The sequence below is a fragment of the Triticum urartu genome, unplaced genomic scaffold, assembly GCF_056163025.1.
Source record: "Triticum urartu cultivar PI428250 unplaced genomic scaffold, HENAU_Tu73 scaffold1, whole genome shotgun sequence".
NCBI classification, from domain to species: Eukaryota; Viridiplantae; Streptophyta; class Magnoliopsida; order Poales; family Poaceae; genus Triticum; species Triticum urartu.
Genome location: NW_028259461.1, coordinates 13844 through 38192, shown reverse-complemented (window position 1 = coordinate 38192; position 24349 = coordinate 13844). Strand labels below are relative to the sequence as shown.

Sequence of the window (24349 nt, the reverse complement as noted above, 5' to 3'; positions counted from 1 at the left end):
TCGTTGGCCATTATTCACGCGTGTAGCGGCGGGGAAAGCAAAGTACGATCGTCTTTGTAGTGGAGCTGGGAGGGGCAAGCATAAGGGACGAAGACGGGGGTAACATGTCGGATGCGATCATACCAGCACTAAAGCACCGGATCCCATCAGAACTCCGAAGTTAAGCGTGCTTGGGCGAGAGTAGTACTAGGATGGGTGACCTCCTGGGAAGTCCTCGTGTTGCATTCCCTTTTTAAAATTTTTTTGCGCGGCGTGCAAAAGAAAGCTCACGGCCGCGACATATATTTACCACGTTTTATTATTTTGCACGTTTGCGGTAAGTTTTAGCTCGTTGGCCATTATTCACGCGTGTAGCGGCGGGGAAAGCAAAGTACGATCGTCTTTGTAGTGGAGCTGGGAGGGGCAAGCATAAGGGACGAAGACGGGGGTAACATGTCGGATGCGATCATACCAGCACTAAAGCACCGGATCCCATCAGAACTCCGAAGTTAAGCGTGCTTGGGCGAGAGTAGTACTAGGATGGGTGACCTCCTGGGAAGTCCTCGTGTTGCATTCCCTTTTTAAAATTTTTTTGCGCGGCGTGCAAAAGAAAGCTCACGGCCGCGACATATATTTACCACGTTTTATTATTTTGCACGTTTGCGGTAAGTTTTAGCTCGTTGGCCATTATTCACGCGTGTAGCGGCGGGGAAAGCAAAGTACGATCGTCTTTGTAGTGGAGCTGGGAGGGGCAAGCATAAGGGACGAAGACGGGGGTAACATGTCGGATGCGATCATACCAGCACTAAAGCACCGGATCCCATCAGAACTCCGAAGTTAAGCGTGCTTGGGCGAGAGTAGTACTAGGATGGGTGACCTCCTGGGAAGTCCTCGTGTTGCATTCCCTTTTTAAAATTTTTTTGCGCGGCGTGCAAAAGAAAGCTCACGGCCGCGACATATATTTACCACGTTTTATTATTTTGCACGTTTGCGGTAAGTTTTAGCTCGTTGGCCATTATTCACGCGTGTAGCGGCGGGGAAAGCAAAGTACGATCGTCTTTGTAGTGGAGCTGGGAGGGGCAAGCATAAGGGACGAAGACGGGGGTAACATGTCGGATGCGATCATACCAGCACTAAAGCACCGGATCCCATCAGAACTCCGAAGTTAAGCGTGCTTGGGCGAGAGTAGTACTAGGATGGGTGACCTCCTGGGAAGTCCTCGTGTTGCATTCCCTTTTTAAAATTTTTTTGCGCGGCGTGCAAAAGAAAGCTCACGGCCGCGACATATATTTACCACGTTTTATTATTTTGCACGTTTGCGGTAAGTTTTAGCTCGTTGGCCATTATTCACGCGTGTAGCGGCGGGGAAAGCAAAGTACGATCGTCTTTGTAGTGGAGCTGGGAGGGGCAAGCATAAGGGACGAAGACGGGGGTAACATGTCGGATGCGATCATACCAGCACTAAAGCACCGGATCCCATCAGAACTCCGAAGTTAAGCGTGCTTGGGCGAGAGTAGTACTAGGATGGGTGACCTCCTGGGAAGTCCTCGTGTTGCATTCCCTTTTTAAAATTTTTTTGCGCGGCGTGCAAAAGAAAGCTCACGGCCGCGACATATATTTACCACGTTTTATTATTTTGCACGTTTGCGGTAAGTTTTAGCTCGTTGGCCATTATTCACGCGTGTAGCGGCGGGGAAAGCAAAGTACGATCGTCTTTGTAGTGGAGCTGGGAGGGGCAAGCATAAGGGACGAAGACGGGGGTAACATGTCGGATGCGATCATACCAGCACTAAAGCACCGGATCCCATCAGAACTCCGAAGTTAAGCGTGCTTGGGCGAGAGTAGTACTAGGATGGGTGACCTCCTGGGAAGTCCTCGTGTTGCATTCCCTTTTTAAAATTTTTTTGCGCGGCGTGCAAAAGAAAGCTCACGGCCGCGACATATATTTACCACGTTTTATTATTTTGCACGTTTGCGGTAAGTTTTAGCTCGTTGGCCATTATTCACGCGTGTAGCGGCGGGGAAAGCAAAGTACGATCGTCTTTGTAGTGGAGCTGGGAGGGGCAAGCATAAGGGACGAAGACGGGGGTAACATGTCGGATGCGATCATACCAGCACTAAAGCACCGGATCCCATCAGAACTCCGAAGTTAAGCGTGCTTGGGCGAGAGTAGTACTAGGATGGGTGACCTCCTGGGAAGTCCTCGTGTTGCATTCCCTTTTTAAAATTTTTTTGCGCGGCGTGCAAAAGAAAGCTCACGGCCGCGACATATATTTACCACGTTTTATTATTTTGCACGTTTGCGGTAAGTTTTAGCTCGTTGGCCATTATTCACGCGTGTAGCGGCGGGGAAAGCAAAGTACGATCGTCTTTGTAGTGGAGCTGGGAGGGGCAAGCATAAGGGACGAAGACGGGGGTAACATGTCGGATGCGATCATACCAGCACTAAAGCACCGGATCCCATCAGAACTCCGAAGTTAAGCGTGCTTGGGCGAGAGTAGTACTAGGATGGGTGACCTCCTGGGAAGTCCTCGTGTTGCATTCCCTTTTTAAAATTTTTTTGCGCGGCGTGCAAAAGAAAGCTCACGGCCGCGACATATATTTACCACGTTTTATTATTTTGCACGTTTGCGGTAAGTTTTAGCTCGTTGGCCATTATTCACGCGTGTAGCGGCGGGGAAAGCAAAGTACGATCGTCTTTGTAGTGGAGCTGGGAGGGGCAAGCATAAGGGACGAAGACGGGGGTAACATGTCGGATGCGATCATACCAGCACTAAAGCACCGGATCCCATCAGAACTCCGAAGTTAAGCGTGCTTGGGCGAGAGTAGTACTAGGATGGGTGACCTCCTGGGAAGTCCTCGTGTTGCATTCCCTTTTTAAAATTTTTTTGCGCGGCGTGCAAAAGAAAGCTCACGGCCGCGACATATATTTACCACGTTTTATTATTTTGCACGTTTGCGGTAAGTTTTAGCTCGTTGGCCATTATTCACGCGTGTAGCGGCGGGGAAAGCAAAGTACGATCGTCTTTGTAGTGGAGCTGGGAGGGGCAAGCATAAGGGACGAAGACGGGGGTAACATGTCGGATGCGATCATACCAGCACTAAAGCACCGGATCCCATCAGAACTCCGAAGTTAAGCGTGCTTGGGCGAGAGTAGTACTAGGATGGGTGACCTCCTGGGAAGTCCTCGTGTTGCATTCCCTTTTTAAAATTTTTTTGCGCGGCGTGCAAAAGAAAGCTCACGGCCGCGACATATATTTACCACGTTTTATTATTTTGCACGTTTGCGGTAAGTTTTAGCTCGTTGGTCCATTATTCACGCGTGTAGCGGCGGGGAAAGCAAAGTACGATCGTCTTTGTAGTGGAGCTGGGAGGGGCAAGCATAAGGGACGAAGACGGGGGTAACATGTCGGATGCGATCATACCAGCACTAAAGCACCGGATCCCATCAGAACTCCGAAGTTAAGCGTGCTTGGGCGAGAGTAGTACTAGGATGGGTGACCTCCTGGGAAGTCCTCGTGTTGCATTCCCTTTTTAAAATTTTTTTGCGCGGCGTGCAAAAGAAAGCTCACGGCCGCGACATATATTTACCACGTTTTATTATTTTGCACGTTTGCGGTAAGTTTTAGCTCGTTGGTCATTATTCACGCGTGTAGCGGCGGGGAAAGCAAAGTACGATCGTCTTTGTAGTGGAGCTGGGAGGGGCAAGCATAAGGGACGAAGACGGGGGTAACATGTCGGATGCGATCATACCAGCACTAAAGCACCGGATCCCATCAGAACTCCGAAGTTAAGCGTGCTTGGGCGAGAGTAGTACTAGGATGGGTGACCTCCTGGGAAGTCCTCGTGTTGCATTCCCTTTTTAAAATTTTTTTGCGCGGCGTGCAAAAGAAAGCTCACGGCCGCGACATATATTTACCACGTTTTATTATTTTGCACGTTTGCGGTAAGTTTTAGCTCGTTGGTCATTATTCACGCGTGTAGCGGCGGGGAAAGCAAAGTACGATCGTCTTTGTAGTGGAGCTGGGAGGGGCAAGCATAAGGGACGAAGACGGGGGTAACATGTCGGATGCGATCATACCAGCACTAAAGCACCGGATCCCATCAGAACTCCGAAGTTAAGCGTGCTTGGGCGAGAGTAGTACTAGGATGGGTGACCTCCTGGGAAGTCCTCGTGTTGCATTCCCTTTTTAAAATTTTTTTGCGCGGCGTGCAAAAGAAAGCTCACGGCCGCGACATATATTTACCACGTTTTATTATTTTGCACGTTTGCGGTAAGTTTTAGCTCGTTGGTCATTATTCACGCGTGTAGCGGCGGGGAAAGCAAAGTACGATCGTCTTTGTAGTGGAGCTGGGAGGGGCAAGCATAAGGGACGAAGACGGGGGTAACATGTCGGATGCGATCATACCAGCACTAAAGCACCGGATCCCATCAGAACTCCGAAGTTAAGCGTGCTTGGGCGAGAGTAGTACTAGGATGGGTGACCTCCTGGGAAGTCCTCGTGTTGCATTCCCTTTTTAAAATTTTTTTGCGCGGCGTGCAAAAGAAAGCTCACGGCCGCGACATATATTTACCACGTTTTATTATTTTGCACGTTTGCGGTAAGTTTTAGCTCGTTGGTCATTATTCACGCGTGTAGCGGCGGGGAAAGCAAAGTACGATCGTCTTTGTAGTGGAGCTGGGAGGGGCAAGCATAAGGGACGAAGACGGGGGTAACATGTCGGATGCGATCATACCAGCACTAAAGCACCGGATCCCATCAGAACTCCGAAGTTAAGCGTGCTTGGGCGAGAGTAGTACTAGGATGGGTGACCTCCTGGGAAGTCCTCGTGTTGCATTCCCTTTTTAAAATTTTTTTGCGCGGCGTGCAAAAGAAAGCTCACGGCCGCGACATATATTTACCACGTTTTATTATTTTGCACGTTTGCGGTAAGTTTTAGCTCGTTGGTCATTATTCACGCGTGTAGCGGCGGGGAAAGCAAAGTACGATCGTCTTTGTAGTGGAGCTGGGAGGGGCAAGCATAAGGGACGAAGACGGGGGTAACATGTCGGATGCGATCATACCAGCACTAAAGCACCGGATCCCATCAGAACTCCGAAGTTAAGCGTGCTTGGGCGAGAGTAGTACTAGGATGGGTGACCTCCTGGGAAGTCCTCGTGTTGCATTCCCTTTTTAAAATTTTTTTGCGCGGCGTGCAAAAGAAAGCTCACGGCCGCGACATATATTTACCACGTTTTATTATTTTGCACGTTTGCGGTAAGTTTTAGCTCGTTGGTCATTATTCACGCGTGTAGCGGCGGGGAAAGCAAAGTACGATCGTCTTTGTAGTGGAGCTGGGAGGGGCAAGCATAAGGGACGAAGACGGGGGTAACATGTCGGATGCGATCATACCAGCACTAAAGCACCGGATCCCATCAGAACTCCGAAGTTAAGCGTGCTTGGGCGAGAGTAGTACTAGGATGGGTGACCTCCTGGGAAGTCCTCGTGTTGCATTCCCTTTTTAAAATTTTTTTGCGCGGCGTGCAAAAGAAAGCTCACGGCCGCGACATATATTTACCACGTTTTATTATTTTGCACGTTTGCGGTAAGTTTTAGCTCGTTGGTCATTATTCACGCGTGTAGCGGCGGGGAAAGCAAAGTACGATCGTCTTTGTAGTGGAGCTGGGAGGGGCAAGCATAAGGGACGAAGACGGGGGTAACATGTCGGATGCGATCATACCAGCACTAAAGCACCGGATCCCATCAGAACTCCGAAGTTAAGCGTGCTTGGGCGAGAGTAGTACTAGGATGGGTGACCTCCTGGGAAGTCCTCGTGTTGCATTCCCTTTTTAAAATTTTTTTGCGCGGCGTGCAAAAGAAAGCTCACGGCCGCGACATATATTTACCACGTTTTATTATTTTGCACGTTTGCGGTAAGTTTTAGCTCGTTGGTCATTATTCACGCGTGTAGCGGCGGGGAAAGCAAAGTACGATCGTCTTTGTAGTGGAGCTGGGAGGGGCAAGCATAAGGGACGAAGACGGGGGTAACATGTCGGATGCGATCATACCAGCACTAAAGCACCGGATCCCATCAGAACTCCGAAGTTAAGCGTGCTTGGGCGAGAGTAGTACTAGGATGGGTGACCTCCTGGGAAGTCCTCGTGTTGCATTCCCTTTTTAAAATTTTTTTGCGCGGCGTGCAAAAGAAAGCTCACGGCCGCGACATATATTTACCACGTTTTATTATTTTGCACGTTTGCGGTAAGTTTTAGCTCGTTGGTCATTATTCACGCGTGTAGCGGCGGGGAAAGCAAAGTACGATCGTCTTTGTAGTGGAGCTGGGAGGGGCAAGCATAAGGGACGAAGACGGGGGTAACATGTCGGATGCGATCATACCAGCACTAAAGCACCGGATCCCATCAGAACTCCGAAGTTAAGCGTGCTTGGGCGAGAGTAGTACTAGGATGGGTGACCTCCTGGGAAGTCCTCGTGTTGCATTCCCTTTTTAAAATTTTTTTGCGCGGCGTGCAAAAGAAAGCTCACGGCCGCGACATATATTTACCACGTTTTATTATTTTGCACGTTTGCGGTAAGTTTTAGCTCGTTGGTCATTATTCACGCGTGTAGCGGCGGGGAAAGCAAAGTACGATCGTCTTTGTAGTGGAGCTGGGAGGGGCAAGCATAAGGGACGAAGACGGGGGTAACATGTCGGATGCGATCATACCAGCACTAAAGCACCGGATCCCATCAGAACTCCGAAGTTAAGCGTGCTTGGGCGAGAGTAGTACTAGGATGGGTGACCTCCTGGGAAGTCCTCGTGTTGCATTCCCTTTTTAAAATTTTTTTGCGCGGCGTGCAAAAGAAAGCTCACGGCCGCGACATATATTTACCACGTTTTATTATTTTGCACGTTTGCGGTAAGTTTTAGCTCGTTGGTCATTATTCACGCGTGTAGCGGCGGGGAAAGCAAAGTACGATCGTCTTTGTAGTGGAGCTGGGAGGGGCAAGCATAAGGGACGAAGACGGGGGTAACATGTCGGATGCGATCATACCAGCACTAAAGCACCGGATCCCATCAGAACTCCGAAGTTAAGCGTGCTTGGGCGAGAGTAGTACTAGGATGGGTGACCTCCTGGGAAGTCCTCGTGTTGCATTCCCTTTTTAAAATTTTTTTGCGCGGCGTGCAAAAGAAAGCTCACGGCCGCGACATATATTTACCACGTTTTATTATTTTGCACGTTTGCGGTAAGTTTTAGCTCGTTGGTCATTATTCACGCGTGTAGCGGCGGGGAAAGCAAAGTACGATCGTCTTTGTAGTGGAGCTGGGAGGGGCAAGCATAAGGGACGAAGACGGGGGTAACATGTCGGATGCGATCATACCAGCACTAAAGCACCGGATCCCATCAGAACTCCGAAGTTAAGCGTGCTTGGGCGAGAGTAGTACTAGGATGGGTGACCTCCTGGGAAGTCCTCGTGTTGCATTCCCTTTTTAAAATTTTTTTGCGCGGCGTGCAAAAGAAAGCTCACGGCCGCGACATATATTTACCACGTTTTATTATTTTGCACGTTTGCGGTAAGTTTTAGCTCGTTGGTCATTATTCACGCGTGTAGCGGCGGGGAAAGCAAAGTACGATCGTCTTTGTAGTGGAGCTGGGAGGGGCAAGCATAAGGGACGAAGACGGGGGTAACATGTCGGATGCGATCATACCAGCACTAAAGCACCGGATCCCATCAGAACTCCGAAGTTAAGCGTGCTTGGGCGAGAGTAGTACTAGGATGGGTGACCTCCTGGGAAGTCCTCGTGTTGCATTCCCTTTTTAAAATTTTTTTGCGCGGCGTGCAAAAGAAAGCTCACGGCCGCGACATATATTTACCACGTTTTATTATTTTGCACGTTTGCGGTAAGTTTTAGCTCGTTGGTCATTATTCACGCGTGTAGCGGCGGGGAAAGCAAAGTACGATCGTCTTTGTAGTGGAGCTGGGAGGGGCAAGCATAAGGGACGAAGACGGGGGTAACATGTCGGATGCGATCATACCAGCACTAAAGCACCGGATCCCATCAGAACTCCGAAGTTAAGCGTGCTTGGGCGAGAGTAGTACTAGGATGGGTGACCTCCTGGGAAGTCCTCGTGTTGCATTCCCTTTTTAAAATTTTTTTGCGCGGCGTGCAAAAGAAAGCTCACGGCCGCGACATATATTTACCACGTTTTATTATTTTGCACGTTTGCGGTAAGTTTTAGCTCGTTGGTCATTATTCACGCGTGTAGCGGCGGGGAAAGCAAAGTACGATCGTCTTTGTAGTGGAGCTGGGAGGGGCAAGCATAAGGGACGAAGACGGGGGTAACATGTCGGATGCGATCATACCAGCACTAAAGCACCGGATCCCATCAGAACTCCGAAGTTAAGCGTGCTTGGGCGAGAGTAGTACTAGGATGGGTGACCTCCTGGGAAGTCCTCGTGTTGCATTCCCTTTTTAAAATTTTTTTGCGCGGCGTGCAAAAGAAAGCTCACGGCCGCGACATATATTTACCACGTTTTATTATTTTGCACGTTTGCGGTAAGTTTTAGCTCGTTGGTCATTATTCACGCGTGTAGCGGCGGGGAAAGCAAAGTACGATCGTCTTTGTAGTGGAGCTGGGAGGGGCAAGCATAAGGGACGAAGACGGGGGTAACATGTCGGATGCGATCATACCAGCACTAAAGCACCGGATCCCATCAGAACTCCGAAGTTAAGCGTGCTTGGGCGAGAGTAGTACTAGGATGGGTGACCTCCTGGGAAGTCCTCGTGTTGCATTCCCTTTTTAAAATTTTTTTGCGCGGCGTGCAAAAGAAAGCTCACGGCCGCGACATATATTTACCACGTTTTATTATTTTGCACGTTTGCGGTAAGTTTTAGCTCGTTGGTCATTATTCACGCGTGTAGCGGCGGGGAAAGCAAAGTACGATCGTCTTTGTAGTGGAGCTGGGAGGGGCAAGCATAAGGGACGAAGACGGGGGTAACATGTCGGATGCGATCATACCAGCACTAAAGCACCGGATCCCATCAGAACTCCGAAGTTAAGCGTGCTTGGGCGAGAGTAGTACTAGGATGGGTGACCTCCTGGGAAGTCCTCGTGTTGCATTCCCTTTTTAAAATTTTTTTGCGCGGCGTGCAAAAGAAAGCTCACGGCCGCGACATATATTTACCACGTTTTATTATTTTGCACGTTTGCGGTAAGTTTTAGCTCGTTGGTCATTATTCACGCGTGTAGCGGCGGGGAAAGCAAAGTACGATCGTCTTTGTAGTGGAGCTGGGAGGGGCAAGCATAAGGGACGAAGACGGGGGTAACATGTCGGATGCGATCATACCAGCACTAAAGCACCGGATCCCATCAGAACTCCGAAGTTAAGCGTGCTTGGGCGAGAGTAGTACTAGGATGGGTGACCTCCTGGGAAGTCCTCGTGTTGCATTCCCTTTTTAAAATTTTTTTGCGCGGCGTGCAAAAGAAAGCTCACGGCCGCGACATATATTTACCACGTTTTATTATTTTGCACGTTTGCGGTAAGTTTTAGCTCGTTGGTCATTATTCACGCGTGTAGCGGCGGGGAAAGCAAAGTACGATCGTCTTTGTAGTGGAGCTGGGAGGGGCAAGCATAAGGGACGAAGACGGGGGTAACATGTCGGATGCGATCATACCAGCACTAAAGCACCGGATCCCATCAGAACTCCGAAGTTAAGCGTGCTTGGGCGAGAGTAGTACTAGGATGGGTGACCTCCTGGGAAGTCCTCGTGTTGCATTCCCTTTTTAAAATTTTTTTGCGCGGCGTGCAAAAGAAAGCTCACGGCCGCGACATATATTTACCACGTTTTATTATTTTGCACGTTTGCGGTAAGTTTTAGCTCGTTGGTCATTATTCACGCGTGTAGCGGCGGGGAAAGCAAAGTACGATCGTCTTTGTAGTGGAGCTGGGAGGGGCAAGCATAAGGGACGAAGACGGGGGTAACATGTCGGATGCGATCATACCAGCACTAAAGCACCGGATCCCATCAGAACTCCGAAGTTAAGCGTGCTTGGGCGAGAGTAGTACTAGGATGGGTGACCTCCTGGGAAGTCCTCGTGTTGCATTCCCTTTTTAAAATTTTTTTGCGCGGCGTGCAAAAGAAAGCTCACGGCCGCGACATATATTTACCACGTTTTATTATTTTGCACGTTTGCGGTAAGTTTTAGCTCGTTGGTCATTATTCACGCGTGTAGCGGCGGGGAAAGCAAAGTACGATCGTCTTTGTAGTGGAGCTGGGAGGGGCAAGCATAAGGGACGAAGACGGGGGTAACATGTCGGATGCGATCATACCAGCACTAAAGCACCGGATCCCATCAGAACTCCGAAGTTAAGCGTGCTTGGGCGAGAGTAGTACTAGGATGGGTGACCTCCTGGGAAGTCCTCGTGTTGCATTCCCTTTTTAAAATTTTTTTGCGCGGCGTGCAAAAGAAAGCTCACGGCCGCGACATATATTTACCACGTTTTATTATTTTGCACGTTTGCGGTAAGTTTTAGCTCGTTGGTCATTATTCACGCGTGTAGCGGCGGGGAAAGCAAAGTACGATCGTCTTTGTAGTGGAGCTGGGAGGGGCAAGCATAAGGGACGAAGACGGGGGTAACATGTCGGATGCGATCATACCACCACTAAAGCACCGGATCCCATCAGAACTCCGAAGTTAAGCGTGCTTGGGCGAGAGTAGTACTAGGATGGGTGACCTCCTGGGAAGTCCTCGTGTTGCATTCCCTTTTTAAAATTTTTTTGCGCGGCGTGCAAAAGAAAGCTCACGGCCGCGACATATATTTACCACGTTTTATTATTTTGCACGTTTGCGGTAAGTTTTAGCTCGTTGGTCATTATTCACGCGTGTAGCGGCGGGGAAAGCAAAGTACGATCGTCTTTGTAGTGGAGCTGGGAGGGGCAAGCATAAGGGACGAAGACGGGGGTAACATGTCGGATGCGATCATACCACCACTAAAGCACCGGATCCCATCAGAACTCCGAAGTTAAGCGTGCTTGGGCGAGAGTAGTACTAGGATGGGTGACCTCCTGGGAAGTCCTCGTGTTGCATTCCCTTTTTAAAATTTTTTTGCGCGGCGTGCAAAAGAAAGCTCACGGCCGCGACATATATTTACCACGTTTTATTATTTTGCACGTTTGCGGTAAGTTTTAGCTCGTTGGTCATTATTCACGCGTGTAGCGGCGGGGAAAGCAAAGTACGATCGTCTTTGTAGTGGAGCTGGGAGGGGCAAGCATAAGGGACGAAGACGGGGGTAACATGTCGGATGCGATCATACCAGCACTAAAGCACCGGATCCCATCAGAACTCCGAAGTTAAGCGTGCTTGGGCGAGAGTAGTACTAGGATGGGTGACCTCCTGGGAAGTCCTCGTGTTGCATTCCCTTTTTAAATTTTTTTTGCGCGGCGTGCAAAAGAAAGCTCACGGCCGCGACATATATTTACCACGTTTTATTATTTTGCACGTTTGCGGTAAGTTTTAGCTCGTTGGTCATTATTCACGCGTGTAGCGGCGGGGAAAGCAAAGTACGATCGTCTTTGTAGTGGAGCTGGGAGGGGCAAGCATAAGGGACGAAGACGGGGGTAACATGTCGGATGCGATCATACCAGCACTAAAGCACCGGATCCCATCAGAACTCCGAAGTTAAGCGTGCTTGGGCGAGAGTAGTACTAGGATGGGTGACCTCCTGGGAAGTCCTCGTGTTGCATTCCCTTTTTAAAATTTTTTTGCGCGGCGTGCAAAAGAAAGCTCACGGCCGCGACATATATTTACCACGTTTTATTATTTTGCACGTTTGCGGTAAGTTTTAGCTCGTTGGTCATTATTCACGCGTGTAGCGGCGGGGAAAGCAAAGTACGATCGTCTTTGTAGTGGAGCTGGGAGGGGCAAGCATAAGGGACGAAGACGGGGGTAACATGTCGGATGCGATCATACCAGCACTAAAGCACCGGATCCCATCAGAACTCCGAAGTTAAGCGTGCTTGGGCGAGAGTAGTACTAGGATGGGTGACCTCCTGGGAAGTCCTCGTGTTGCATTCCCTTTTTAAAATTTTTTTGCGCGGCGTGCAAAAGAAAGCTCACGGCCGCGACATATATTTACCACGTTTTATTATTTTGCACGTTTGCGGTAAGTTTTAGCTCGTTGGTCATTATTCACGCGTGTAGCGGCGGGGAAAGCAAAGTACGATCGTCTTTGTAGTGGAGCTGGGAGGGGCAAGCATAAGGGACGAAGACGGGGGTAACATGTCGGATGCGATCATACCAGCACTAAAGCACCGGATCCCATCAGAACTCCGAAGTTAAGCGTGCTTGGGCGAGAGTAGTACTAGGATGGGTGACCTCCTGGGAAGTCCTCGTGTTGCATTCCCTTTTTAAAATTTTTTTGCGCGGCGTGCAAAAGAAAGCTCACGGCCGCGACATATATTTACCACGTTTTATTATTTTGCACGTTTGCGGTAAGCTTTAGCTCGTTGGTCATTATTCACGCGTGTAGCGGCGGGGAAAGCAAAGTACGATCGTCTTTGTAGTGGAGCTGGGAGGGGCAAGCATAAGGGACGAAGACGGGGGTAACATGTCGGATGCGATCATACCAGCACTAAAGCACCGGATCCTATCAGAACTCCGAAGTTAAGCGTGCTTGGGCGAGAGTAGTACTAGGATGGGTGACCTCCTGGGAAGTCCTCGTGTTGCATTCCCTTTTTAAAAATTTTTTGCGCGGCGTGCAAAAGAAAGCTCACGGCCGCGACATATATTTACCACGTTTTATTATTTTGCACGTTTGCGGTAAGCTTTAGCTCGTTGGTCATTATTCACGCGTGTAGCGGCGGGGAAAGCAAAGTACGATCGTTTTTTGCGCGGCGTGCAAAAGAAAGCTCACGGCCGCGACATATATTTACCACGTTTTATTATTTTGCACGTTTGCGGTAAGCTTTAGCTCGTTGGTCATTATTCACGCGTGTAGCGGCGGGGAAAGCAAAGTACGATCGTCTTTGTAGTGGAGCTGGGAGGGGCAAGCATAAGGGACGAAGACGGGGGTAACATGTCGGATGCGATCATACCAGCACTAAAGCACCGGATCCCATCAGAACTCCGAAGTTAAGCGTGCTTGGGCGAGAGTAGTACTAGGATGGGTGACCTCCTGGGAAGTCCTCGTGTTGCATTCCCTTTTTAAAATTTTTTTGCGCGGCGTGCAAAAGAAAGCTCACGGCCGCGACATATATTTACCACGTTTTATTATTTTGCACGTTTGCGGTAAGCTTTAGCTCGTTGGTCATTATTCACGCGTGTAGCGGCGGGGAAAGCAAAGTACGATCGTCTTTGTAGTGGAGCTGGGAGGGGCAAGCATAAGGGACGAAGACGGGGGTAACATGTCGGATGCGATCATACCAGCACTAAAGCACCGGATCCCATCAGAACTCCGAAGTTAAGCGTGCTTGGGCGAGAGTAGTACTAGGATGGGTGACCTCCTGGGAAGTCCTCGTGTTGCATTCCCTTTTTAAAATTTTTTTGCGCGGCGTGCAAAAGAAAGCTCACGGCCGCGACATATATTTACCACGTTTTATTATTTTGCACGTTTGCGGTAAGTTTTAGCTCGTTGGTCATTATTCACGCGTGTAGCGGCGGGGAAAGCAAAGTACGATCGTCTTTGTAGTGGAGCTGGGAGGGGCAAGCATAAGGGACGAAGACGGGGGTAACATGTCGGATGCGATCATACCAGCACTAAAGCACCGGATCCCATCAGAACCCCGAAGTTAAGCGTGCTTGGGCGAGAGTAGTACTAGGATGGGTGACCTCCTGGGAAGTCCTCGTGTTGCATTCCCTTTTTAAAATTTTTTTGCGCGGCGTGCAAAAGAAAGCTCACGGCCGCGACATATATTTACCACGTTTTATTATTTTGCACGTTTGCGGTAAGTTTTAGCTCGTTGGTCATTATTCACGCGTGTAGCGGCGGGGAAAGCAAAGTACGATCGTCTTTGTAGTGGAGCTGGGAGGGGCAAGCATAAGGGACGAAGACGGGGGTAACATGTCGGATGCGATCATACCAGCACTAAAGCACCGGATCCCATCAGAACTCCGAAGTTAAGCGTGCTTGGGCGAGAGTAGTACTAGGATGGGTGACCTCCTGGGAAGTCCTCGTGTTGCATTCCCTTTTTAAAATTTTTTTGCGCGGCGTGCAAAAGAAAGCTCACGGCCGCGACATATATTTACCACGTTTTATTATTTTGCACGTTTGCGGTAAGTTTTAGCTCGTTGGTCATTATTCACGCGTGTAGCGGCGGGGAAAGCAAAGTACGATCGTCTTTGTAGTGGAGCTGGGAGGGGCAAGCATAAGGGACGAAGACGGGGGTAACATGTCGGATGCGATCATACCAGCACTAAAGCACCGGATCCCATCAGAACTCCGAAGTTAAGCGTGCTTGGGCGAGAGTAGTACTAGGATGGGTGACCTCCTGGGAAGTCCTCGTGTTGCATTCCCTTTTTAAAATTTTTTTGCGCGGCGTGCAAAAGAAAGCTCACGGCCGCGACATATATTTACCACGTTTTATTATTTTGCACGTTTGCGGTAAGTTTTAGCTCGTTGGTCATTATTCACGCGTGTAGCGGCGGGGAAAGCAAAGTACGATCGTCTTTGTAGTGGAGCTGGGAGGGGCAAGCATAAGGGACGAAGACGGGGGTAACATGTCGGATGCGATCATACCAGCACTAAAGCACCGGATCCCATCAGAACTCCGAAGTTAAGCGTGCTTGGGCGAGAGTAGTACTAGGATGGGTGACCTCCTGGGAAGTCCTCGTGTTGCATTCCCTTTTTAAAATTTTTTTGCGCGGCGTGCAAAAGAAAGCTCACGGCCGCGACATATATTTACCACGTTTTATTATTTTGCACGTTTGCGGTAAGCTTTAGCTCGTTGGTCATTATTCACGCGTGTAGCGGCGGGGAAAGCAAAGTACGATCGTCTTTGTAGTGGAGCTGGGAGGGGCAAGCATAAGGGACGAAGACGGGGGTAACATGTCGGATGCGATCATACCAGCACTAAAGCACCGGATCCCATCAGAACTCCGAAGTTAAGCGTGCTTGGGCGAGAGTAGTACTAGGATGGGTGACCTCCTGGGAAGTCCTCGTGTTGCATTCCCTTTTTAAAATTTTTTTGCGCGGCGTGCAAAAGAAAGCTCACGGCCGCGACATATATTTACCACGTTTTATTATTTTGCACGTTTGCGGTAAGTTTTAGCTCGTTGGTCATTATTCACGCGTGTAGCGGCGGGGAAAGCAAAGTACGATCGTCTTTGTAGTGGAGCTGGGAGGGGCAAGCATAAGGGACGAAGACGGGGGTAACATGTCGGATGCGATCATACCAGCACTAAAGCACCGGATCCCATCAGAACCCCGAAGTTAAGCGTGCTTGGGCGAGAGTAGTACTAGGATGGGTGACCTCCTGGGAAGTCCTCGTGTTGCATTCCCTTTTTAAAATTTTTTTGCGCGGCGTGCAAAAGAAAGCTCACGGCCGCGACATATATTTACCACGTTTTATTATTTTGCACGTTTGCGGTAAGTTTTAGCTCGTTGGTCATTATTCACGCGTGTAGCGGCGGGGAAAGCAAAGTACGATCGTCTTTGTAGTGGAGCTGGGAGGGGCAAGCATAAGGGACGAAGACGGGGGTAACATGTCGGATGCGATCATACCAGCACTAAAGCACCGGATCCCATCAGAACTCCGAAGTTAAGCGTGCTTGGGCGAGAGTAGTACTAGGATGGGTGACCTCCTGGGAAGTCCTCGTGTTGCATTCCCTTTTTAAAATTTTTTTGCGCGGCGTGCAAAAGAAAGCTCACGGCCGCGACATATATTTACCACGTTTTATTATTTTGCACGTTTGCGGTAAGTTTTAGCTCGTTGGTCATTATTCACGCGTGTAGCGGCGGGGAAAGCAAAGTACGATCGTCTTTGTAGTGGAGCTGGGAGGGGCAAGCATAAGGGACGAAGACGGGGGTAACATGTCGGATGCGATCATACCAGCACTAAAGCACCGGATCCCATCAGAACTCCGAAGTTAAGCGTGCTTGGGCGAGAGTAGTACTAGGATGGGTGACCTCCTGGGAAGTCCTCGTGTTGCATTCCCTTTTTAAAATTTTTTTGCGCGGCGTGCAAAAGAAAGCTCACGGCCGCGACATATATTTACCACGTTTTATTATTTTGCACGTTTGCGGTAAGTTTTAGCTCGTTGGTCATTATTCACGCGTGTAGCGGCGGGGAAAGCAAAGTACGATCGTCTTTGTAGTGGAGCTGGGAGGGGCAAGCATAAGGGACGAAGACGGGGGTAACATGTCGGATGCGATCATACCAGCACTAAAGCACCGGATCCCATCAGAACTCCGAAGTTAAGCGTGCTTGGGCGAGAGTAGTACTAGGATGGGTGACCTCCTGGGAAGTCCTCGTGTTGCATTCCCTTTTTAAAATTTTTTTGCGCGGCGTGCAAAAGAAAGCTCACGGCCGCGACATATATTTACCACGTTTTATTATTTTGCACGTTTGCGGTAAGTTTTAGCTCGTTGGTCATTATTCACGCGTGTAGCGGCGGGGAAAGCAAAGTACGATCGTCTTTGTAGTGGAGCTGGGAGGGGCAAGCATAAGGGACGAAGACGGGGGTAACATGTCGGATGCGATCATACCAGCACTAAAGCACCGGATCCCATCAGAACTCCGAAGTTAAGCGTGCTTGGGCGAGAGTAGTACTAGGATGGGTGACCTCCTGGGAAGTCCTCGTGTTGCATTCCCTTTCTAAAATTTTTTTGCGCGGCGTGCAAAAGAAAGCTCACGGCCGCGACATATATTTACCACGTTTTATTATTTTGCACGTTTGCGGTAAGTTTTAGCTCGTTGGTCATTATTCACGCGTGTAGCGGCGGGGAAAGCAAAGTACGATCGTCTTTGTAGTGGAGCTGGGAGGGGCAAGCATAAGGGACGAAGACGGGGGTAACATGTCGGATGCGATCATACCAGCACTAAAGCACCGGATCCCATCAGAACTCCGAAGTTAAGCGTGCTTGGGCGAGAGTAGTACTAGGATGGGTGACCTCCTGGGAAGTCCTCGTGTTGCATTCCCTTTTTAAAAAATTTTTGCGCGGCGTGCAAAAGAAAGCTCACGGCCGCGACATATATTTACCACGTTTTATTATTTTGCACGTTTGCGGTAAGTTTTAGCTCGTTGGTCATTATTCACGCGTGTAGCGGCGGGGAAAGCAAAGTACGATCGTCTTTGTAGTGGAGCTGGGAGGGGCAAGCATAAGGGACGAAGACGGGGGTAACATGTCGGATGCGATCATACCAGCACTAAAGCACCGGATCCCATCAGAACTCCGAAGTTAAGCGTGCTTGGGCGAGAGTAGTACTAGGATGGGTGACCTCCTGGGAAGTCCTCGTGTTGCATTCCCTTTCTAAAATTTTTTTGCGCGGCGTGCAAAAGAAAGCTCACGGCCGCGACATATATTTACCACGTTTTATTATTTTGCACGTTTGCGGTAAGTTTTAGCTCGTTGGTCATTATTCACGCGTGTAGCGGCGGGGAAAGCAAAGTACGATCGTCTTTGTAGTGGAGCTGGGAGGGGCAAGCATAAGGGACGAAGACGGGGGTAACATGTCGGATGCGATCATACCAGCACTAAAGCACCGGATCCCATCAGAACTCCGAAGTTAAGCGTGCTTGGGCGAGAGTAGTACTAGGATGGGTGACCTCCTGGGAAGTCCTCGTGTTGCATTCCCTTTTTAAAATTTTTTTGCGCGGCGTGCAAAAGAAAGCTCACGGCCGCGACATATATTTACCACGTTTTATTATTTTGCACGTTTGCGGTAAGTTTTAGCTCGTTGGTCATTATTCACGCGTGTAGCGGCGGGGAAAGCAAAGTACGATCGTCTTTGTAGTGGAGCTGGGAGGGGCAAGCATAAGGGACGAAGACGGGGGTAACATGTCGGATGCGATCATACCAGCACTAAAGCACCGGATCCCATCAGAACTCCGAAGTTAAGCGTGCTTGGGCGAGAGTAGTACTAGGATGGGTGACCTCCTGGGAAGTCCTCGTGTTGCATTCCCTTTTTAAAATTTTTTTGCGCGGCGTGCAAAAGAAAGCTCACGGCCGCGACATATATTTACCACGTTTTATTATTTTGCACGTTTGCGGTAAGTTTTAGCTCGTTGGTCATTATTCACGCGTGTAGCGGCGGGGAAAGCAAAGTACGATCGTCTTTGTAGTGGAGCTGGGAGGGGCAAGCATAAGGGACGAAGACGGGGGTAACATGTCGGATGCGATCATACCAGCACTAAAGCACCGGATCCCATCAGAACTCCGAAGTTAAGCGTGCTTGGGCGAGAGTAGTACTAGGATGGGTGACCTCCTGGGAAGTCCTCGTGTTGCATTCCCTTTCTAAAATTTTTTTGCGCGGCGTGCAAAAGAAAGCTCACGGCCGCGACATATATTTACCACGTTTTATTATTTTGCACGTTTGCGGTAAGTTTTAGCTCGTTGGTCATTATTCACGCGTGTAGCGGCGGGGAAAGCAAAGTACGATCGTCTTTGTAGTGGAGCTGGGAGGGGCAAGCATAAGGGACGAAGACGGGGGTAACATGTCGGATGCGATCATACCAGCACTAAAGCACCGGATCCCATCAGAACTCCGAAGTTAAGCGTGCTTGGGCGAGAGTAGTACTAGGATGGGTGACCTCCTGGGAAGTCCTCGTGTTGCATTCCCTTTTTAAAAATTTTTGCGCGGCGTGCAAAAGAAAGCTCACGGCCGCGACATATATTTACCACGTTTTATTATTTTGCACGTTTGCGGTAAGTTTTAGCTCGTTGGTCATTATTCACGCGTGTAGCGGCGGGGAAAGCAAAGTACGATCGTCTTTGTAGTGGAGCTGGGAGGGGCAAGCATAAGGGACGAAGACGGGGGTAACATGTCGGATGCGATCATACCAGCACTAAAGCACCGGATCCCATCAGAACTCCGAAGTTAAGCGTGCTTGGGCGAGAGTAGTACTAGGATGGGTGACCTCCTGGGAAGTCCTCGTGTTGCATTCCCTTTCTAAAATTTTTTTGCGCGGCGTGCAAAAGAAAGCTCACGGCCGCGACATATATTTACCACGTTTTATTATTTTGCACGTTTGCGGTAAGTTTTAGCTCGTTGGTCATTATTCACGCGTGTAGCGGCGGGGAAAGCAAAGTACGATCGTCTTTGTAGTGGAGCTGGGAGGGGCAAGCATAAGGGACGAAGACGGGGGTAACATGTCGGATGCGATCATACCAGCACTAAAGCACCGGATCCCATCAGAACTCCGAAGTTAAGCGTGCTTGGGCGAGAGTAGTACTAGGATGGGTGACCTCCTGGGAAGTCCTCGTGTTGCATTCCCTTTTTAAAATTTTTTTGCGCGGCGTGCAAAAGAAAGCTCACGGCCGCGACATATATTTACCACGTTTTATTATTTTGCACGTTTGCGGTAAGTTTTAGCTCGTTGGTCATTATTCACGCGTGTAGCGGCGGGGAAAGCAAAGTACGATCGTCTTTGTAGTGGAGCTGGGAGGGGCAAGCATAAGGGACGAAGACGGGGGTAACATGTCGGATGCGATCATACCAGCACTAAAGCACCGGATCCCATCAGAACTCCGAAGTTAAGCGTGCTTGGGCGAGAGTAGTACTAGGATGGGTGACCTCCTGGGAAGTCCTCGTGTTGCATTCCCTTTCTAAAATTTTTTTGCGCGGCGTGCAAAAGAAAGCTCACGGCCGCGACATATATTTACCACGTTTTATTATTTTGCACGTTTGCGGTAAGTTTTAGCTCGTTGGTCATTATTCACGCGTGTAGCGGCGGGGAAAGCAAAGTACGATCGTCTTTGTAGTGGAGCTGGGAGGGGCAAGCATAAGGGACGAAGACGGGGGTAACATGTCGGATGCGATCATACCAGCACTAAAGCACCGGATCCCATCAGAACTCCGAAGTTAAGCGTGCTTGGGCGAGAGTAGTACTAGGATGGGTGACCTCCTGGGAAGTCCTCGTGTTGCATTCCCTTTTTAAAATTTTTTTGCGCGGCGTGCAAAAGAAAGCTCACGGCCGCGACATATATTTACCACGTTTTATTATTTTGCACGTTTGCGGTAAGTTTTAGCTCGTTGGTCATTATTCACGCGTGTAGCGGCGGGGAAAGCAAAGTACGATCGTCTTTGTAGTGGAGCTGGGAGGGGCAAGCATAAGGGACGAAGACGGGGGTAACATGTCGGATGCGATCATACCAGCACTAAAGCACCGGATCCCATCAGAACTCCGAAGTTAAGCGTGCTTGGGCGAGAGTAGTACTAGGATGGGTGACCTCCTGGGAAGTCCTCGTGTTGCATTCCCTTTTTAAAATTTTTTTGCGCGGCGTGCAAAAGAAAGCTCACGGCCGCGACATATATTTACCACGTTTTATTATTTTGCACGTTTGCGGTAAGTTTTAGCTCGTTGGTCATTATTCACGCGTGTAGCGGCGGGGAAAGCAAAGTACGATCGTCTTTGTAGTGGAGCTGGGAGGGGCAAGCATAAGGGACGAAGACGGGGGGTAACATGTCGGATGCGATCATACCAGCACTAAAGCACCGGATCCCATCAGAACTCCGAAGTTAAGCGTGCTTGGGCGAGAGTAGTACTAGGATGGGTGACCTCCTGGGAAGTCCTCGTGTTGCATTCCCTTTTTAAAATTTTTTTGCGCGGCGTGCAAAAGAAAGCTCACGGCCGCGACATATATTTACCACGTTTTATTATTTTGCACGTTTGCGGTAAGTTTTAGCTCGTTGGTCATTATTCACGCGTGTAGCGGCGGGGAAAGCAAAGTACGATCGTCTTTGTAGTGGAGCTGGGAGGGGCAAGCATAAGGGACGAAGACGGGGGTAACATGTCGGATGCGATCATACCAGCACTAAAGCACCGGATCCCATCAGAACTCCGAAGTTAAGCGTGCTTGGGCGAGAGTAGTACTAGGATGGGTGACCTCCTGGGAAGTCCTCGTGTTGCATTCCCTTTTTAAAATTTTTTTGCGCGGCGTGCAAAAGAAAGCTCACGGCCGCGACATATATTTACCACGTTTTATTATTTTGCACGTTTGCGGTAAGTTTTAGCTCGTTGGTCATTATTCACGCGTGTAGCGGCGGGGAAAGCAAAGTACGATCGTCTTTGTAGTGGAGCTGGGAGGGGCAAGCATAAGGGACGAAGACGGGGGTAACATGTCGGATGCGATCATACCAGCACTAAAGCACCGGATCCCATCAGAACTCCGAAGTTAAGCGTGCTTGGGCGAGAGTAGTACTAGGATGGGTGACCTCCTGGGAAGTCCTCGTGTTGCATTCCCTTTTTAAAATTTTTTTGCGCGGCGTGCAAAAGAAAGCTCACGGCCGCGACATATATTTACCACGTTTTATTATTTTGCACGTTTGCGGTAAGTTTTAGCTCGTTGGTCATTATTCACGCGTGTAGCGGCGGGGAAAGCAAAGTACGATCGTCTTTGTAGTGGAGCTGGGAGGGGCAAGCATAAGGGACGAAGACGGGGGTAACATGTCGGATGCGATCATACCAGCACTAAAGCACCGGATCCCATCAGAACTCCGAAGTTAAGCGTGCTTGGGCGAGAGTAGTACTAGGATGGGTGACCTCCTGGGAAGTCCTCGTGTTGCATTCCCTTTTTAAAATTTTTTTGCGCGGCGTGCAAAAGAAAGCTCACGGCCGCGACATATATTTACCACGTTTTATTATTTTGCACGTTTGCGGTAAGTTTTAGCTCGTTGGTCATTATTCACGCGTGTAGCGGCGGGGAAAGCAAAGTACGATCGTCTTTGTAGTGGAGCTGGGAGGGGCAAGCATAAGGGACGAAGACGGGGGTAACATGTCGGATGCGATCATACCAGCACTAAAGCACCGGATCCCATCAGAACTCCGAAGTTAAGCGTGCTTGGGCGAGAGTAGTACTAGGATGGGTGACCTCCTGGGAAGTCCTCGTGTTGCATTCCCTTTTTAAAATTTTTTTGCGCGGCGTGCAAAAGAAAGCTCACGGCCGCGACATATATTTACCACGTTTTATTATTTTGCACGTTTGCGGTAAGTTTTAGCTCGTTGGTCATTATTCACGCGTGTAGCGGCGGGGAAAGCAAAGTACGATCGTCTTTGTAGTGGAGCTGGGAGGGGCAAGCATAAGGGACGAAGACGGGGGTAACATGTCGGATGCGATCATACCAGCACTAAAGCACCGGATCCCATCAGAACTCCGAAGTTAAGCGTGCTTGGGCGAGAGTAGTACTAGGATGGGTGACCTCCTGGGAAGTCCTCGTGTTGCATTCCCTTTTTAAAATTTTTTTGCGCGGCGTGCAAAAGAAAGCTCACGGCCGCGACATATATTTACCACGTTTTATTATTTTGCACGTTTGCGGTAAGTTTTAGCTCGTTGGTCATTATTCACGCGTGTAGCGGCGGGGAAAGCAAAGTACGATCGTCTTTGTAGTGGAGCTGGGAGGGGCAAGCATAAGGGACGAAGACGGGGGTAACATGTCGGATGCGATCATACCAGCACTAAAGCACCGGATCCCATCAGAACTCCGAAGTTAAGCGTGCTTGGGCGAGAGTAGTACTAGGATGGGTGACCTCCTGGGAAGTCCTCGTGTTGCATTCCCTTTTTAAAATTTTTTTGCGTGGCGTGCAAAAGAAAGCTCACGGCCGCGACATATATTTACCACGTTTTATTATTTTGCACGTTTGCGGTAAGTTTTAGCTCGTTGGTCATTATTCACGCGTGTAGCGGCGGGGAAAGCAAAGTACGATCGTCTTTGTAGTGGAGCTGGGAGGGGCAAGCATAAGGGACGAAGACGGGGGTAACATGTCGGATGCGATCATACCAGCACTAAAGCACCGGATCCCATCAGAACTCCGAAGTTAAGCGTGCTTGGGCGAGAGTAGTACTAGGATGGGTGACCTCCTGGGAAGTCCTCGTGTTGCATTCCCTTTTTAAAATTTTTTTGCGCGGCGTGCAAAAGAAAGCTCACGGCCGCGACATATATTTACCACGTTTTATTATTTTGCACGTTTGCGGTAAGTTTTAGCTCGTTGGTCATTATTCACGCGTGTAGCGGCGGGGAAAGCAAAGTACGATCGTCTTTGTAGTGGAGCTGGGAGGGGCAAGCATAAGGGACGAAGACGGGGGTAACATGTCGGATGCGATCATACCAGCACTAAAGCACCGGATCCCATCAGAACTCCGAAGTTAAGCGTGCTTGGGCGAGAGTAGTACTAGGATGGGTGACCTCCTGGGAAGTCCTCGTGTTGCATTCCCTTTTTAAAATTTTTTTGCGCGGCGTGCAAAAGAAAGCTCACGGCCGCGACATATATTTACCACGTTTTATTATTTTGCACGTTTGCGGTAAGTTTTAGCTCGTTGGTCATTATTCACGCGTGTAGCGGCGGGGAAAGCAAAGTACGATCGTCTTTGTAGTGGAGCTGGGAGGGGCAAGCATAAGGGACGAAGACGGGGGTAACATGTCGGATGCGATCATACCAGCACTAAAGCACCGGATCCCATCAGAACTCCGAAGTTAAGCGTGCTTGGGCGAGAGTAGTACTAGGATGGGTGACCTCCTGGGAAGTCCTCGTGTTGCATTCCCTTTTTAAAATTTTTTTGCGCGGCGTGCAAAAGAAAGCTCACGGCCGCGACATATATTTACCACGTTTTATTATTTTGCACGTTTGCGGTAAGTTTTAGCTCGTTGGTCATTATTCACGCGTGTAGCGGCGGGGAAAGCAAAGTACGATCGTCTTTGTAGTGGAGCTGGGAGGGGCAAGCATAAGGGACGAAGACGGGGGTAACATGTCGGATGCGATCATACCAGCACTAAAGCACCGGATCCCATCAGAACTCCGAAGTTAAGCGTGCTTGGGCGAGAGTAGTACTAGGATGGGTGACCTCCTGGGAAGTCCTCGTGTTGCATTCCCTTTTTAAAATTTTTTTGCGCGGCGTGCAAAAGAAAGCTCACGGCCGCGACATATATTTACCACGTTTTATTATTTTGCACGTTTGCGGTAAGTTTTAGCTCGTTGGTCATTATTCACGCGTGTAGCGGCGGGGAAAGCAAAGTACGATCGTCTTTGTAGTGGAGCTGGGAGGGGCAAGCATAAGGGACGAAGACGGGGGTAACATGTCGGATGCGATCATACCAGCACTAAAGCACCGGATCCCATCAGAACTCCGAAGTTAAGCGTGCTTGGGCGAGAGTAGTACTAGGATGGGTGACCTCCTGGGAAGTCCTCGTGTTGCATTCCCTTTTTAAAATTTTTTTGCGCGGCGTGCAAAAGAAA

General features: G+C 49.5%; 74 non-coding genes across 74 annotated transcripts; all 74 read left to right on the top strand.

Moving 5' to 3' along the window:
- The first annotated feature begins 109 nt into the window (after positions 1–109).
- On the top strand, positions 110–228 carry LOC147955153 (5S ribosomal RNA). Its single transcript, XR_015613063.1, has one exon. It is a non-coding gene; the product is annotated as a 5S ribosomal RNA (ribosomal RNA).
- A 209-nt stretch (positions 229–437) lies between these two features.
- LOC147955152 (5S ribosomal RNA) lies at positions 438–556 on the top strand. Its single transcript, XR_015613062.1, has one exon. It is a non-coding gene; the product is annotated as a 5S ribosomal RNA (ribosomal RNA).
- A 209-nt stretch (positions 557–765) lies between these two features.
- LOC147955151 (5S ribosomal RNA) lies at positions 766–884 on the top strand. Its single transcript, XR_015613061.1, has one exon. It is a non-coding gene; the product is annotated as a 5S ribosomal RNA (ribosomal RNA).
- A 209-nt stretch (positions 885–1093) lies between these two features.
- LOC147955150 (5S ribosomal RNA) lies at positions 1094–1212 on the top strand. The gene has a single exon (XR_015613060.1). It is a non-coding gene; the product is annotated as a 5S ribosomal RNA (ribosomal RNA).
- Positions 1213–1421: 209 nt separating this feature from the next.
- On the top strand, positions 1422–1540 carry LOC147955149 (5S ribosomal RNA). Its single transcript, XR_015613059.1, has one exon. It is a non-coding gene; the product is annotated as a 5S ribosomal RNA (ribosomal RNA).
- Positions 1541–1749: 209 nt separating this feature from the next.
- LOC147955148 (5S ribosomal RNA) lies at positions 1750–1868 on the top strand. The gene has a single exon (XR_015613058.1). It is a non-coding gene; the product is annotated as a 5S ribosomal RNA (ribosomal RNA).
- A 209-nt stretch (positions 1869–2077) lies between these two features.
- LOC147955147 (5S ribosomal RNA) lies at positions 2078–2196 on the top strand. The gene has a single exon (XR_015613057.1). It is a non-coding gene; the product is annotated as a 5S ribosomal RNA (ribosomal RNA).
- Positions 2197–2405: 209 nt separating this feature from the next.
- LOC147955146 (5S ribosomal RNA) lies at positions 2406–2524 on the top strand. The gene has a single exon (XR_015613056.1). It is a non-coding gene; the product is annotated as a 5S ribosomal RNA (ribosomal RNA).
- Positions 2525–2733: 209 nt separating this feature from the next.
- LOC147955145 (5S ribosomal RNA) lies at positions 2734–2852 on the top strand. Its single transcript, XR_015613055.1, has one exon. It is a non-coding gene; the product is annotated as a 5S ribosomal RNA (ribosomal RNA).
- Positions 2853–3061: 209 nt separating this feature from the next.
- LOC147955144 (5S ribosomal RNA) lies at positions 3062–3180 on the top strand. Its single transcript, XR_015613053.1, has one exon. It is a non-coding gene; the product is annotated as a 5S ribosomal RNA (ribosomal RNA).
- A 210-nt stretch (positions 3181–3390) lies between these two features.
- LOC147955143 (5S ribosomal RNA) lies at positions 3391–3509 on the top strand. Its single transcript, XR_015613052.1, has one exon. It is a non-coding gene; the product is annotated as a 5S ribosomal RNA (ribosomal RNA).
- Positions 3510–3718: 209 nt separating this feature from the next.
- Positions 3719–3837, top strand: LOC147955142 (5S ribosomal RNA). The gene has a single exon (XR_015613051.1). It is a non-coding gene; the product is annotated as a 5S ribosomal RNA (ribosomal RNA).
- Positions 3838–4046: 209 nt separating this feature from the next.
- LOC147955141 (5S ribosomal RNA) lies at positions 4047–4165 on the top strand. The gene has a single exon (XR_015613050.1). It is a non-coding gene; the product is annotated as a 5S ribosomal RNA (ribosomal RNA).
- Positions 4166–4374: 209 nt separating this feature from the next.
- On the top strand, positions 4375–4493 carry LOC147955140 (5S ribosomal RNA). The gene has a single exon (XR_015613049.1). It is a non-coding gene; the product is annotated as a 5S ribosomal RNA (ribosomal RNA).
- Positions 4494–4702: 209 nt separating this feature from the next.
- LOC147955139 (5S ribosomal RNA) lies at positions 4703–4821 on the top strand. Its single transcript, XR_015613045.1, has one exon. It is a non-coding gene; the product is annotated as a 5S ribosomal RNA (ribosomal RNA).
- A 209-nt stretch (positions 4822–5030) lies between these two features.
- LOC147955138 (5S ribosomal RNA) lies at positions 5031–5149 on the top strand. The gene has a single exon (XR_015613034.1). It is a non-coding gene; the product is annotated as a 5S ribosomal RNA (ribosomal RNA).
- Positions 5150–5358: 209 nt separating this feature from the next.
- On the top strand, positions 5359–5477 carry LOC147955137 (5S ribosomal RNA). Its single transcript, XR_015613023.1, has one exon. It is a non-coding gene; the product is annotated as a 5S ribosomal RNA (ribosomal RNA).
- A 209-nt stretch (positions 5478–5686) lies between these two features.
- On the top strand, positions 5687–5805 carry LOC147955136 (5S ribosomal RNA). Its single transcript, XR_015613014.1, has one exon. It is a non-coding gene; the product is annotated as a 5S ribosomal RNA (ribosomal RNA).
- A 209-nt stretch (positions 5806–6014) lies between these two features.
- Positions 6015–6133, top strand: LOC147955135 (5S ribosomal RNA). Its single transcript, XR_015613013.1, has one exon. It is a non-coding gene; the product is annotated as a 5S ribosomal RNA (ribosomal RNA).
- A 209-nt stretch (positions 6134–6342) lies between these two features.
- On the top strand, positions 6343–6461 carry LOC147955134 (5S ribosomal RNA). Its single transcript, XR_015613011.1, has one exon. It is a non-coding gene; the product is annotated as a 5S ribosomal RNA (ribosomal RNA).
- Positions 6462–6670: 209 nt separating this feature from the next.
- Positions 6671–6789, top strand: LOC147955133 (5S ribosomal RNA). The gene has a single exon (XR_015613010.1). It is a non-coding gene; the product is annotated as a 5S ribosomal RNA (ribosomal RNA).
- A 209-nt stretch (positions 6790–6998) lies between these two features.
- Positions 6999–7117, top strand: LOC147955132 (5S ribosomal RNA). Its single transcript, XR_015613009.1, has one exon. It is a non-coding gene; the product is annotated as a 5S ribosomal RNA (ribosomal RNA).
- A 209-nt stretch (positions 7118–7326) lies between these two features.
- Positions 7327–7445, top strand: LOC147955131 (5S ribosomal RNA). Its single transcript, XR_015613008.1, has one exon. It is a non-coding gene; the product is annotated as a 5S ribosomal RNA (ribosomal RNA).
- Positions 7446–7654: 209 nt separating this feature from the next.
- LOC147955130 (5S ribosomal RNA) lies at positions 7655–7773 on the top strand. Its single transcript, XR_015613007.1, has one exon. It is a non-coding gene; the product is annotated as a 5S ribosomal RNA (ribosomal RNA).
- A 209-nt stretch (positions 7774–7982) lies between these two features.
- On the top strand, positions 7983–8101 carry LOC147955129 (5S ribosomal RNA). The gene has a single exon (XR_015613006.1). It is a non-coding gene; the product is annotated as a 5S ribosomal RNA (ribosomal RNA).
- A 209-nt stretch (positions 8102–8310) lies between these two features.
- Positions 8311–8429, top strand: LOC147955128 (5S ribosomal RNA). Its single transcript, XR_015613005.1, has one exon. It is a non-coding gene; the product is annotated as a 5S ribosomal RNA (ribosomal RNA).
- Positions 8430–8638: 209 nt separating this feature from the next.
- On the top strand, positions 8639–8757 carry LOC147955127 (5S ribosomal RNA). The gene has a single exon (XR_015613004.1). It is a non-coding gene; the product is annotated as a 5S ribosomal RNA (ribosomal RNA).
- A 209-nt stretch (positions 8758–8966) lies between these two features.
- On the top strand, positions 8967–9085 carry LOC147955126 (5S ribosomal RNA). Its single transcript, XR_015613003.1, has one exon. It is a non-coding gene; the product is annotated as a 5S ribosomal RNA (ribosomal RNA).
- Positions 9086–9294: 209 nt separating this feature from the next.
- Positions 9295–9413, top strand: LOC147955125 (5S ribosomal RNA). Its single transcript, XR_015613002.1, has one exon. It is a non-coding gene; the product is annotated as a 5S ribosomal RNA (ribosomal RNA).
- A 209-nt stretch (positions 9414–9622) lies between these two features.
- LOC147955124 (5S ribosomal RNA) lies at positions 9623–9741 on the top strand. Its single transcript, XR_015613000.1, has one exon. It is a non-coding gene; the product is annotated as a 5S ribosomal RNA (ribosomal RNA).
- A 209-nt stretch (positions 9742–9950) lies between these two features.
- On the top strand, positions 9951–10069 carry LOC147955123 (5S ribosomal RNA). The gene has a single exon (XR_015612999.1). It is a non-coding gene; the product is annotated as a 5S ribosomal RNA (ribosomal RNA).
- Positions 10070–10278: 209 nt separating this feature from the next.
- LOC147955122 (5S ribosomal RNA) lies at positions 10279–10397 on the top strand. Its single transcript, XR_015612998.1, has one exon. It is a non-coding gene; the product is annotated as a 5S ribosomal RNA (ribosomal RNA).
- A 209-nt stretch (positions 10398–10606) lies between these two features.
- LOC147955121 (5S ribosomal RNA) lies at positions 10607–10725 on the top strand. Its single transcript, XR_015612930.1, has one exon. It is a non-coding gene; the product is annotated as a 5S ribosomal RNA (ribosomal RNA).
- A 209-nt stretch (positions 10726–10934) lies between these two features.
- On the top strand, positions 10935–11053 carry LOC147955120 (5S ribosomal RNA). Its single transcript, XR_015612929.1, has one exon. It is a non-coding gene; the product is annotated as a 5S ribosomal RNA (ribosomal RNA).
- Positions 11054–11262: 209 nt separating this feature from the next.
- Positions 11263–11381, top strand: LOC147955119 (5S ribosomal RNA). The gene has a single exon (XR_015612997.1). It is a non-coding gene; the product is annotated as a 5S ribosomal RNA (ribosomal RNA).
- A 209-nt stretch (positions 11382–11590) lies between these two features.
- LOC147955118 (5S ribosomal RNA) lies at positions 11591–11709 on the top strand. Its single transcript, XR_015612996.1, has one exon. It is a non-coding gene; the product is annotated as a 5S ribosomal RNA (ribosomal RNA).
- A 209-nt stretch (positions 11710–11918) lies between these two features.
- Positions 11919–12037, top strand: LOC147955117 (5S ribosomal RNA). The gene has a single exon (XR_015612995.1). It is a non-coding gene; the product is annotated as a 5S ribosomal RNA (ribosomal RNA).
- A 209-nt stretch (positions 12038–12246) lies between these two features.
- On the top strand, positions 12247–12365 carry LOC147955116 (5S ribosomal RNA). The gene has a single exon (XR_015612994.1). It is a non-coding gene; the product is annotated as a 5S ribosomal RNA (ribosomal RNA).
- A 209-nt stretch (positions 12366–12574) lies between these two features.
- Positions 12575–12693, top strand: LOC147955115 (5S ribosomal RNA). The gene has a single exon (XR_015612919.1). It is a non-coding gene; the product is annotated as a 5S ribosomal RNA (ribosomal RNA).
- Positions 12694–13042: 349 nt separating this feature from the next.
- Positions 13043–13161, top strand: LOC147955114 (5S ribosomal RNA). The gene has a single exon (XR_015612993.1). It is a non-coding gene; the product is annotated as a 5S ribosomal RNA (ribosomal RNA).
- A 209-nt stretch (positions 13162–13370) lies between these two features.
- LOC147955113 (5S ribosomal RNA) lies at positions 13371–13489 on the top strand. Its single transcript, XR_015612992.1, has one exon. It is a non-coding gene; the product is annotated as a 5S ribosomal RNA (ribosomal RNA).
- Positions 13490–13698: 209 nt separating this feature from the next.
- Positions 13699–13817, top strand: LOC147955112 (5S ribosomal RNA). Its single transcript, XR_015612934.1, has one exon. It is a non-coding gene; the product is annotated as a 5S ribosomal RNA (ribosomal RNA).
- A 209-nt stretch (positions 13818–14026) lies between these two features.
- Positions 14027–14145, top strand: LOC147955111 (5S ribosomal RNA). Its single transcript, XR_015612991.1, has one exon. It is a non-coding gene; the product is annotated as a 5S ribosomal RNA (ribosomal RNA).
- Positions 14146–14354: 209 nt separating this feature from the next.
- LOC147955110 (5S ribosomal RNA) lies at positions 14355–14473 on the top strand. Its single transcript, XR_015612989.1, has one exon. It is a non-coding gene; the product is annotated as a 5S ribosomal RNA (ribosomal RNA).
- Positions 14474–14682: 209 nt separating this feature from the next.
- LOC147955109 (5S ribosomal RNA) lies at positions 14683–14801 on the top strand. The gene has a single exon (XR_015612988.1). It is a non-coding gene; the product is annotated as a 5S ribosomal RNA (ribosomal RNA).
- Positions 14802–15010: 209 nt separating this feature from the next.
- LOC147955108 (5S ribosomal RNA) lies at positions 15011–15129 on the top strand. The gene has a single exon (XR_015612987.1). It is a non-coding gene; the product is annotated as a 5S ribosomal RNA (ribosomal RNA).
- A 209-nt stretch (positions 15130–15338) lies between these two features.
- On the top strand, positions 15339–15457 carry LOC147955107 (5S ribosomal RNA). Its single transcript, XR_015612933.1, has one exon. It is a non-coding gene; the product is annotated as a 5S ribosomal RNA (ribosomal RNA).
- A 209-nt stretch (positions 15458–15666) lies between these two features.
- On the top strand, positions 15667–15785 carry LOC147955106 (5S ribosomal RNA). Its single transcript, XR_015612985.1, has one exon. It is a non-coding gene; the product is annotated as a 5S ribosomal RNA (ribosomal RNA).
- Positions 15786–15994: 209 nt separating this feature from the next.
- On the top strand, positions 15995–16113 carry LOC147955105 (5S ribosomal RNA). The gene has a single exon (XR_015612984.1). It is a non-coding gene; the product is annotated as a 5S ribosomal RNA (ribosomal RNA).
- A 209-nt stretch (positions 16114–16322) lies between these two features.
- Positions 16323–16441, top strand: LOC147955104 (5S ribosomal RNA). Its single transcript, XR_015612983.1, has one exon. It is a non-coding gene; the product is annotated as a 5S ribosomal RNA (ribosomal RNA).
- Positions 16442–16650: 209 nt separating this feature from the next.
- Positions 16651–16769, top strand: LOC147955103 (5S ribosomal RNA). Its single transcript, XR_015612982.1, has one exon. It is a non-coding gene; the product is annotated as a 5S ribosomal RNA (ribosomal RNA).
- A 209-nt stretch (positions 16770–16978) lies between these two features.
- On the top strand, positions 16979–17097 carry LOC147955102 (5S ribosomal RNA). The gene has a single exon (XR_015612981.1). It is a non-coding gene; the product is annotated as a 5S ribosomal RNA (ribosomal RNA).
- Positions 17098–17306: 209 nt separating this feature from the next.
- LOC147955101 (5S ribosomal RNA) lies at positions 17307–17425 on the top strand. Its single transcript, XR_015612980.1, has one exon. It is a non-coding gene; the product is annotated as a 5S ribosomal RNA (ribosomal RNA).
- Positions 17426–17634: 209 nt separating this feature from the next.
- On the top strand, positions 17635–17753 carry LOC147955100 (5S ribosomal RNA). Its single transcript, XR_015612979.1, has one exon. It is a non-coding gene; the product is annotated as a 5S ribosomal RNA (ribosomal RNA).
- Positions 17754–17962: 209 nt separating this feature from the next.
- Positions 17963–18081, top strand: LOC147955099 (5S ribosomal RNA). Its single transcript, XR_015612974.1, has one exon. It is a non-coding gene; the product is annotated as a 5S ribosomal RNA (ribosomal RNA).
- A 209-nt stretch (positions 18082–18290) lies between these two features.
- Positions 18291–18409, top strand: LOC147955098 (5S ribosomal RNA). Its single transcript, XR_015612964.1, has one exon. It is a non-coding gene; the product is annotated as a 5S ribosomal RNA (ribosomal RNA).
- Positions 18410–18618: 209 nt separating this feature from the next.
- LOC147955097 (5S ribosomal RNA) lies at positions 18619–18737 on the top strand. The gene has a single exon (XR_015612953.1). It is a non-coding gene; the product is annotated as a 5S ribosomal RNA (ribosomal RNA).
- Positions 18738–18945: 208 nt separating this feature from the next.
- Positions 18946–19064, top strand: LOC147955096 (5S ribosomal RNA). The gene has a single exon (XR_015612942.1). It is a non-coding gene; the product is annotated as a 5S ribosomal RNA (ribosomal RNA).
- A 209-nt stretch (positions 19065–19273) lies between these two features.
- Positions 19274–19392, top strand: LOC147955095 (5S ribosomal RNA). Its single transcript, XR_015612931.1, has one exon. It is a non-coding gene; the product is annotated as a 5S ribosomal RNA (ribosomal RNA).
- A 209-nt stretch (positions 19393–19601) lies between these two features.
- LOC147955094 (5S ribosomal RNA) lies at positions 19602–19720 on the top strand. Its single transcript, XR_015612920.1, has one exon. It is a non-coding gene; the product is annotated as a 5S ribosomal RNA (ribosomal RNA).
- Positions 19721–19929: 209 nt separating this feature from the next.
- On the top strand, positions 19930–20048 carry LOC147955093 (5S ribosomal RNA). The gene has a single exon (XR_015612909.1). It is a non-coding gene; the product is annotated as a 5S ribosomal RNA (ribosomal RNA).
- Positions 20049–20257: 209 nt separating this feature from the next.
- On the top strand, positions 20258–20376 carry LOC147955092 (5S ribosomal RNA). The gene has a single exon (XR_015612898.1). It is a non-coding gene; the product is annotated as a 5S ribosomal RNA (ribosomal RNA).
- Positions 20377–20586: 210 nt separating this feature from the next.
- LOC147955091 (5S ribosomal RNA) lies at positions 20587–20705 on the top strand. The gene has a single exon (XR_015612887.1). It is a non-coding gene; the product is annotated as a 5S ribosomal RNA (ribosomal RNA).
- Positions 20706–20914: 209 nt separating this feature from the next.
- Positions 20915–21033, top strand: LOC147955090 (5S ribosomal RNA). Its single transcript, XR_015612876.1, has one exon. It is a non-coding gene; the product is annotated as a 5S ribosomal RNA (ribosomal RNA).
- Positions 21034–21242: 209 nt separating this feature from the next.
- Positions 21243–21361, top strand: LOC147955089 (5S ribosomal RNA). Its single transcript, XR_015612864.1, has one exon. It is a non-coding gene; the product is annotated as a 5S ribosomal RNA (ribosomal RNA).
- Positions 21362–21570: 209 nt separating this feature from the next.
- On the top strand, positions 21571–21689 carry LOC147955088 (5S ribosomal RNA). Its single transcript, XR_015612853.1, has one exon. It is a non-coding gene; the product is annotated as a 5S ribosomal RNA (ribosomal RNA).
- Positions 21690–21898: 209 nt separating this feature from the next.
- Positions 21899–22017, top strand: LOC147955087 (5S ribosomal RNA). The gene has a single exon (XR_015612842.1). It is a non-coding gene; the product is annotated as a 5S ribosomal RNA (ribosomal RNA).
- A 209-nt stretch (positions 22018–22226) lies between these two features.
- LOC147955086 (5S ribosomal RNA) lies at positions 22227–22345 on the top strand. The gene has a single exon (XR_015612831.1). It is a non-coding gene; the product is annotated as a 5S ribosomal RNA (ribosomal RNA).
- A 209-nt stretch (positions 22346–22554) lies between these two features.
- LOC147955085 (5S ribosomal RNA) lies at positions 22555–22673 on the top strand. Its single transcript, XR_015612820.1, has one exon. It is a non-coding gene; the product is annotated as a 5S ribosomal RNA (ribosomal RNA).
- A 209-nt stretch (positions 22674–22882) lies between these two features.
- Positions 22883–23001, top strand: LOC147955084 (5S ribosomal RNA). The gene has a single exon (XR_015612809.1). It is a non-coding gene; the product is annotated as a 5S ribosomal RNA (ribosomal RNA).
- A 209-nt stretch (positions 23002–23210) lies between these two features.
- Positions 23211–23329, top strand: LOC147955083 (5S ribosomal RNA). The gene has a single exon (XR_015612798.1). It is a non-coding gene; the product is annotated as a 5S ribosomal RNA (ribosomal RNA).
- A 209-nt stretch (positions 23330–23538) lies between these two features.
- LOC147955082 (5S ribosomal RNA) lies at positions 23539–23657 on the top strand. Its single transcript, XR_015612786.1, has one exon. It is a non-coding gene; the product is annotated as a 5S ribosomal RNA (ribosomal RNA).
- Positions 23658–23866: 209 nt separating this feature from the next.
- Positions 23867–23985, top strand: LOC147955081 (5S ribosomal RNA). Its single transcript, XR_015612775.1, has one exon. It is a non-coding gene; the product is annotated as a 5S ribosomal RNA (ribosomal RNA).
- A 209-nt stretch (positions 23986–24194) lies between these two features.
- Positions 24195–24313, top strand: LOC147955080 (5S ribosomal RNA). The gene has a single exon (XR_015612764.1). It is a non-coding gene; the product is annotated as a 5S ribosomal RNA (ribosomal RNA).
- The last annotated feature ends 36 nt before the right edge of the window (positions 24314–24349 follow it).